Genomic DNA, 9,508 nt, shown 5'->3' with positions numbered 1-9,508 from the left:
ACCTCCTAATCATCAAAAATCATCAATTTAATTAACTAAACCAAATTTTTAATCTCGTGCTACTCAGATTGCTGCATGCTAATTCGGCTAAACTCATCTCCATTTCAAGCAATTTCCATCACAAATACTAGGTTTTTCAACACAAAAATAATTTATAACAACACCCTTCATCAACCCATCATGATTTCCTCAAAACAAATTCCATTATTTCTCCAAAATCACCCAAAAATACATACATGCATACATACATGAAAATACAACACCAAGAAATCCTTACCAAGCAAACAAACACTCCGGTGAACTTTCTCCGGCATTCTCCAAGCTCCAAACTCCTTCAAGCCTCCCATTTTCCTTTTCAATTTCATTTTTATTTTATTTTTCTCTCACGGGTTACTGTAGCAAAATGGTGGAGAAGAAGATGAACAACACTCAAGCTCTAGATTTTTCTCCAATCTTATGATTCAGCCGAAATTTACATTTAGTCCCTCAAAACATAAATTCTTACAAAACAGTCCCTGAAAAACTCACAAATGATCCCTGAATTATAAAATAGTATTCTCAAAAGATCCTTTCAAATTATCCAATGGTCCTTGAAGTATAACACAATATTTCAAAAAGGTCCCTACCGCCTTACCTTTCAGTCCTTGGTTTTCAGAAACATTTCATATCAATCCCTTTTCTATTACTCTTTAACCAAAAAATCTTTTATAAACTTTCACACTTAGGTCCTTGTTCTTTCCACTTGGGGTTTCTCCACAAGGTTACTCTGTAGAAAAATTCCTCATGAATCCCTGAGTAATATTCTCAATATATTTTCCAACTAGTATCCGAAAGGTTCGTGGGTATTACTAATCCTTCCCCCTTTAAGAAAATTTCGTCCTCGAAATTTCCTTAGCATACATCAACTCGATATCACCTGAATTTCACTTACTTGTTCCAAATCTGTTCTCTTGTTCCAAATATGCTCAATAGTAAATAACAATACTGTATTAGGATATCCAAGTATCTGCTGATGATCAAAGTGAACCTGATTCCTCTTATACGGTGTTATACACGGTATACAACACTCTTCTAATGTGTTACTCTGGCTTCCTCACTTCCAAAACTCATATAATAAAATAATCTTGTATTTTCCACAATCCAGAAGAAAAGCAACTTCTTATTCATAAGTAGAAATACACCATACTGGAGATACACAAGTGGAATACAAACATCTCAAGCACTGCAAGTGGTAGTACAAACAGGGTTATTCCACTATTCACAAGTCTCATATAACTCATCGAACCTCATCCTTGTCTCGGTTTCTGCGGCTCAACCTTTCCCGGTTCCATTGCTCAACCGGCTGCACCATAGTTAAGGACTCGCATGGGCATCATCATATGCGATCTATAAACTCCCTCGTGAACTCCATACGCCTCGCTCACCTCGCATGTGACTCGCCGTCAGGTGAAAAGCGCTCCATGTAGATATTCCTCATCCGAAGCAACTATAGAGCTAAAATCTCGGTATTCATAGTTACCACATAACGAGCTTGTGGGACATAAACATGACTCATTGCTTGTTCTTGGTTACCGAGTCGCAATAATAGAACTAGAAGATCTTTCGAGGCGACAAGAGTAGAGCTAGAGTGGTACTGAGCGATTATTGGTTTTCCATCTCTTCTTCCCTCTTTCGTTCCTCCTCTCTCCTTCTCCTGCTCCTCCACTTCTCTTCTCTGCTCTTCTTCCTCTTTTGTGCGCTCTTCCAGAGAAATATCTCTACTCTTTCTCTATTATACCCTTGGAAGAGGTCCTCGCCTCGACTCGCCTCAAACGCCTTGGTTCCATTACTCAAAAATCCTTAAGACACTCAAAAATTCCATTGATGAAAAATGCAAGTCCGATCTTCTCCTCTATTTAAACACAACTAAACTACACCTTAGAGGAGTCACATAATTCATCCAAAAGTCCGACAAATCAAACTCGAATCAATGTCACATCATAACACACCTTTGTAATCACAAAGGTGATAAAGAAGACCTGGTTACTCACGGGCTAATCTACATATTCTTAAGCACGTATGTCCAAAGTATCTTTCAAATCAAAGCGCAAATCATCGTGTGCGATCAACAAAGAGAATGCCAAATGCCTTCTTTGGCAACTTTTAAGTTAACTTATTTTTGGATAAAACCAATTCGATAAATATCTCAACTCAGTGATCCCTCGATCACGCAGCAGCGCTCAACCTCTCGCCGCAAATGTCAAAACCTACTACCAACCTTATTCCCAATACGCAACTTAGGGTTTTAACCAGATTGGAGACTCTTAATACTTCTCACGGGCCCTTAACTTTCTCGTCTAATCCTACTAAACCTCTAAGTCTAGACACTGACTTCTAAACTTAGGCTCAGATCACAACCCGTGATCTCTACCAACCAGGGATATCTCAACCCATACTGACTACGATACAAAAAGATGCCACACCCATGCCCTTTCTACCGAGGTAAATGTGGCACCCATCGCTTAAAATTCCCTTTTAACCTGAAAGCCCGACACCACTGCTTTTTAAACAAAAATCGGACCCTACTAAATCACAATTTACAATTTTTCACCAAGTACATGTTCAAATACATAAATACAATAAATATAATCACTCTAATTTTGGTAGTGTACAACCGCTACGAGATCATGACACCAATAACAAGAAAGAAAGAAAGAAAGAGGGACCCACTGCAGTCCTGGACTCAACCCTGACTAGCTCTATACTCGATCAAGCAATCTAGGGTCCTGCTCCTACGACTGCTGACCGACATTCGGTTGGTCGGTAGTGGCTTAATAATTTCAAATACTAAAATCTGAGATGTATATAAAGTATATAAATACCAACTGCTTAAAATAATTTTTCCAACTTTTTCCAAAAATACTAGAATTCTAGCAAAAATACATTTTTAAAGAACTTTTTGAAACATAAATTCATCAGCAATCAATGTCAAAATAGCTGATAATATAAAACCATTCTCAAATCCATAGCACGAAAACTCTCCCGACTTAGCTGGCCGTCGCACTGAGGTTGGGAGCCATCCAGGTCTTCGACGCCTGAGCGTTGGCCCATCGGTCCCGTGTGGTGACCGGGATCGATGTATCATCAATCGAGGGGCTCTACGCTCCCACCGATATGGACCAATCGACACTCAGGTCCACGCGCCACCCTCTAAAAGGCGGCCCGTGGGGACCCACTACTTCAGCGAGTCGAGCCTTAGCCGCGCCGACCATCGAACCAACATGTAGAATGCGGCGATAATACAAAGCTGCCATAAATTCATATCACATGGGTCCTTATCCGGGACATTCACAGTACGATCATCGCATAATATCGGTAAAATCCAATACAAAATACCATTCCTATGCGGGAATGAAAACCGATCCCACAAATATTGTCGGTAAAAACGTTTTAATACAGCACATGATTTCGCTAAATCATTCCAAATCAAAGCATATATAACCATCCAAAAATAAATTCATGAACCAGAATAATTAAATCACATATACATGTATTTATACTATTCATCAAATACATAAAAATTATCTGGAATTGATGTATCAAATCTACAGTTGTCGGGAACATCAACGTGCAAATAAATATACGTGATACCTCAACATTATACGCTGATTAAACATGATAAAAAGAAATACTTAAACAATTATTTTTCAAAATACTAGCCATTAAATAATTATTTCAAAATAATAATAATTAAACAATTATTTAAAATAATAGCCACTACCAACTCACCAGTGTCCTTGGGTTCCTTGCTAGACATGGAACTCCCTCCCAAGGCCCTAGACAACACCCTAACGAGAATAATATAATAAAAAAATAAATAATATATTTAAACTCAAAAAGAAAAATACAAAAATAATAATCAGACTCTCTATTGGGCCCACTCACTCAATCGGTTAAAATCCGACCTGCATAATCCAGCGCTTTCAATTGCACTTAAACCAACTCAATTTAGACTAAACACGCGTTAAACCAATCTGAACAAATCTCAATTCCATTGAACAAGCTCGATTGCTTTTCGAACCAAGCTTAATTGCACCTGAACCAAACTCAATCAAACTGAACCCGACTTTTAAAACCAACTCAATTTCTTTATTCAAAATCCATTGAACCAACTTGGTTCAGACCTCAAAAACCATAACCCGAATCAAGCGAACCAAACCCAAACTATCTCAACTTGGTTTTGATCAGAAGCCCAACTCAACCAAATCAATTCGATCCGACTTGGTTAGATCCAACCCGATTCAACTTGCTAACTCAACCCATTTCGATCTAACCATTATCATTAACCTCCTAATCATCAAAATCATCAATTTAATTAACTAAACCAAATTTTAATCTCGATGCCTACGATAGATTGCTACATGATAATTCCAGCGAACTCATCTCCATTTCAAGCGATTTCGATATTACAAATACAAGGTTTTTCAACACAAAAATAATTTAACAACAACACCCTCATCAACTCCAGTGATGATTTCCTCAAAAACAAATTCATTATTTCCTCCAAAATCACCCAAAATACATACATGCATACATACATGAAAAATACAACACCAAGAAATCCTTACCAAAGAAGCAAACACATGTGAAAGCTTTCTCGCAGTTCTCCAAGCTCCAAACTCCTTCAAGCCTCCCATTTTCCTTTTCAATTTCATTTTTATTTTTATTTTTCTCTCACGGGTTACTGTAGCAAAATGGTGGAGAAGAAGATGAACAACACTCAAGCTCTAGATTTTTCTCCAATCTTATGATTCAGCCGAAATTTACATTTAGTCCCTCAAAACATAATTTCTTACAAAACAGTCCCTGAAAAACTCACAAATGGTCCCTGAATTATAAAATAGTATTCTCAAAGATCCTTTCAAATTATCCAATGGTCCTTTAAGTATAACACAATATTTCAAAAAGGTCCCCACTCGCTCTTACCTTTCAGTCCTTGGTTTTTCTGAAACATTTCATATCAATCCTTTTTCTATTACTCTTTAACCAAAAATCTTTATAAACTTTCACACTTAGGTCCTGTTCTTCCACTTAGGGTTTCCATGCAAGGTTACTCCCGAGAAAAATTCTTTCACGAATCGTAGTAATACCCCGAATATATTTTCCAACAGTATCCAAAAGGTTCGTGGTATTATAATCCTTCCTTTCTTAAGAAATTTCGCCCCTCGAAATTTTTAGCATACATCAATCCGATATCAATTGGACCTTCATTACTCGCTCCAAGACCTGCTCTTGTTCCAAATCAAGCTCAACAAAGAACAATACCGTAAAAGGACGCCCAAGTATCTCAACATGATCAAAGTGAATCATTCTATACTGTTATACACTTCAGATACAACACTCTCCGATGTGTTACTCGCTTCCCTTACCTAAAACTCATACAAAAAATAATCTTGTATTTTACAATCAGGAAGAAAAGCAACTTTCATTCACAAGTAGGAATACATCATACCTGGAAATACACAGGTAGAATTACAAACATCCTACAAGCACACAAACCAGTAATACAAACGTGATTATTCCACTATCTCACAAGTCCTCTCACACGCTACATCGAACCCTCATCCTTGTCTACACGTGTCATGGCTCAACCTTCCCTAGCTCCATCGTCTCAACCGCCGCGACCACAGTTAAGGGACCCACGTGCCTCATCATACGCCGTCACAGAACTCCCCGCAAACCCATACACTCCTCACTCCGCATACTGACTCCCTGGCCCAGGTGAAAACGCTCCACGTAGAGCATTCCCCACCAAGCAACCATAGAGCTAAAATCTCCGGGTATTCATGATCACTACACATAACGAGCTTGTGGGACATATAACATCACTACCATTGCCTGCCTGGTTACCAGCAGTAATAGAACTAGAAGAGCGCCGAGGCAACAAGAGTGTAGCCAGAGGGCAGATTTCAGCAAAGAATACGGGTTTCATCTCTTCTTCTCTCATCTGCTCCTCCTCTCTCTCCTTCTCCTGCTCCCTCCATCTCTTCTCCTCTGCTCTTCTTCCTCTCTTTGCGCCTCTCCAGAAATATCTCTTCTCTTTCTATTATAGTACTGGAGGAGGTCCTCGCCCGCTACGCCTCAAACGCCTTTTGGTTCCATTACTCTACTCTTAAGACACTCAAAATTCCACGAAGGAAAAATGCAAGTCCCGATCTCTCCTCATTTAAACACAACTAAACTCACACTTTGTAGGAGTGCCATAATTCATCCAAAGTCCGACTAAATCAAACCCCAACTCAATTTCGCACATCATAACACACCTTTAAGAATCAATGTAAGCGATATAGAAGATCGCCAGCTCACTAATTTCATATTCTTAAGCATGTACGTCCAAAGTATCTTTCAAATCAAACCGCAAATCACTGCAGCTACACATCAAAGAGAATGCCAAATACCCTTCTTTGCAACTTTTAAGTTAACTTATTTTCGATAAAACCAATTCCAATAAATATCTCAACCCGCGATCGGATCACAAGCAGTAATCGCCTCACCGCCTCAACATCAAAACCTACGATCGCCTCCTCATTCCAACATATGCAACTTAGGTTTTAACCCCGACTGAGATTCCTACAATTCCACCGGGCCCTTAACTTTCCGTCTAATCCCTACTAAACCTCTAAGTCTAGATACCACTTCTAACTTTCAGCTCGCGATCACAACCCGCGGATCTCTACCAACCGTGGATATCTCAACCCATGCCTGATACAAAAAGATGTCACACCCACCCCTTCTACTCGAGGCAGAATGCTAAGACCCATGCTGTAAAATCCCTTAATCCGAAACCCATAATCTGCTTTAAAACAAAAGCAGCACTCCACAAATCACAATTTACAATTTTTCACCAAGTACACGTCTCAAATACATAAATACAATAAATATAATTATTTAATTCATGGACAACCGCCAAGGTCATGCTACACCAATAACAAAGAAAAAGAAATGAGGACCCATCGCAGCCTCTGATCGAACTCCCCGACTGCTCTAAAACCCGATCGTAATCTAGGGTTCCCCGCCTCCCGCACCACAAAGACATTCAATATCTAGAGTGTCATTAATAATTCCAAATACTTAAATACAAACAGTATATAAAGTATATAAATACCAATTTCTCAAATAATTTTCCAACTTTTCCAAAAATACCGTAATTCTAGCAAAATACATCTCTTTTAAAGAACTTTCAAACATAAATTCATCATAAATCAATGTCAAAAATAACTAATAATATAAAACCATTCTCAAATCCATACCGAAAAACTCTCCCTAGCAGCCGCCGTCATCACTAGGGCGAGCCGCCAAGGTCTTCGCTACCTCGTGACGCTGGCCCACCGTCCCGGGTGGTGACTCCGGATCCCGATGTATCATCCAACTCGTGCGCCTCTACGCCTCCCACCGATCTCGACAAATCAACACCCAAGTCCACCACGCCAATCTTAAAGGTCGCCCTGGAACCCACTACCATGCAGAGTCAGGCTTTCAGCACCGTCACCATCCAAACCAACACGTAGACGCAGCACAATACAAACCAGAGTAAATCATAACATATGGTCCTTATCCAGACAAACATTCACAAAGACGATATACGATAATACCAAAGAAAGTCCAAATATAAAAATACCATTCCTACGCCAGAATGAAAACCACTCCCACAAATATCAGCTTTCAGAAAATATTTTTAATACACGCATTACGATTTCACAAATCATTCCAATCAAAAGCATATATAACCATCCAAAAATAAATTCTACTGAACCGAATAATTAAATCACATATACATGTATTTATACTATTTATAACACGATAATTATACTAAATCGATGTATCAATCACGATTGTCGTGAACATCAACTAATGAAATAAATATACGTGATACCCTCAACATTATACGCTAATTAAATACTGATAAAAGAAATACTTAAACAAATTATTTTCTAAAAATACTAGCCATTAAATAATTATTTCAAAATAATAATAATTAATCAATTATTTAAAATAATAGCCACTACTCAACCTCACTCTTGTCCTTGGTTCCTCACTGACCTGAACTCCCTCCCAAGACCCGAACAACACCTCAATGTAATAATATAATAAAAATAAATAATATATTTTTAAACTCAAAAGAAAATACAAAAATAATAATCAATTTCTATTGGGCCCACTCACTCCAACGCTAAAATCCCTACATTGCATAATCAAACCGGCTTTCAATTAGTACTCCTAAACCAACTCAATTTAGACTAAACACGCTAAACCAATCAACCAATCTCAATTCCATCGAACCAAAGTCTCAATCAGTACTCGAACCAAAACTCAATCAAACCGAACCAGCTCAACCAACTCAATTTTTATTCAAAAATCCTTTTGAACCAACTTGGTTCAGTCCAAAAACCCTTAACCCAAATCAACTCAACCAAACCCAAACCATCTCAACCTGATTTGCACTCAAGCCCAACTCAACAAATTAATTCAACTCAATCAATTCAATCTAAACTTGGTTCGATCCAACCAATTCAACTTACTAACCTCAACCCATTTCAATCTAACCATTATCATTAACCTCCTAATCATCATATAATCATCAATTTAATTAACTAAACCAAATTTTAATCTCCTACAAAGAACGCTTGCACAGAATTCCTAGCAATCTCATCCCATTTTCAGCAATTTCACATGTTTCATAAAAGCTTTTTCAGTAATTTCAATCAAACAATCATCCACAATAATCTAACATGATTTTCAAAGACTTAAATCCAAGCCAAACCTCACAAAAACACGTTAAATCCAAGATCGCCGCTGCTCTTTAACTAAAATTTATATATCATTCAAAACCAAAATAACCCTGCCTGCAAGACTCCGCTGAACTCCCTCCTACGATCTCCAAGTCTTTCTCTCGAAAACCCTCTAATTTCCTCCCATTTTCTATATATAACCTCCTGGGTTACCGCAGAAGAAACTCATGTAGGTTAAGCACGAACAACACTCAAGCCTCTGATATCTCCAAATTTAACTTTCAGCCGAAATCACGATATCAGTCCCTCAAACATAATTCCTTACAAAACAGTCCCCGAAAAACCCTATGAATGGTCCCTGAATTACAAAAATAAGTATTCCTAGACCCTTCTAAATTATCCAGAACGGTCCTTGAATAAAGAAAGTAGTACAACATATCAAAAAGATCCCTTCCCATCTTACCTTTCAGCTCTTGATGCAAACATTTTATGCATCAATCCCTTTTCTATTACTCTTTGGTCCAAAATCTTTGTAAACTTTACACTTGTTCTTGTTATTTCCACTGTTTTCAGTTACTTCTGAGTGCCCCACTGAACTGAAGAATACCGAATATATTTTCCAACAGTATCCGAAGGCTCGTGGTATTATACTTTTCATTGTAAATAAGACCATCCCAGCTTGAAGACGTGATGTATACTCATAACTCAACCTTTCTATCTTCTAAAAGTGCATGAATTAA

The sequence above is a fragment of the Dioscorea cayenensis genome, chromosome 20 (genome assembly GCF_009730915.1).
Source record: "Dioscorea cayenensis subsp. rotundata cultivar TDr96_F1 chromosome 20, TDr96_F1_v2_PseudoChromosome.rev07_lg8_w22 25.fasta, whole genome shotgun sequence".
NCBI classification, from domain to species: Eukaryota; Viridiplantae; Streptophyta; class Magnoliopsida; order Dioscoreales; family Dioscoreaceae; genus Dioscorea; species Dioscorea cayenensis.
This window is presented reverse-complemented; position numbering follows the sequence as displayed.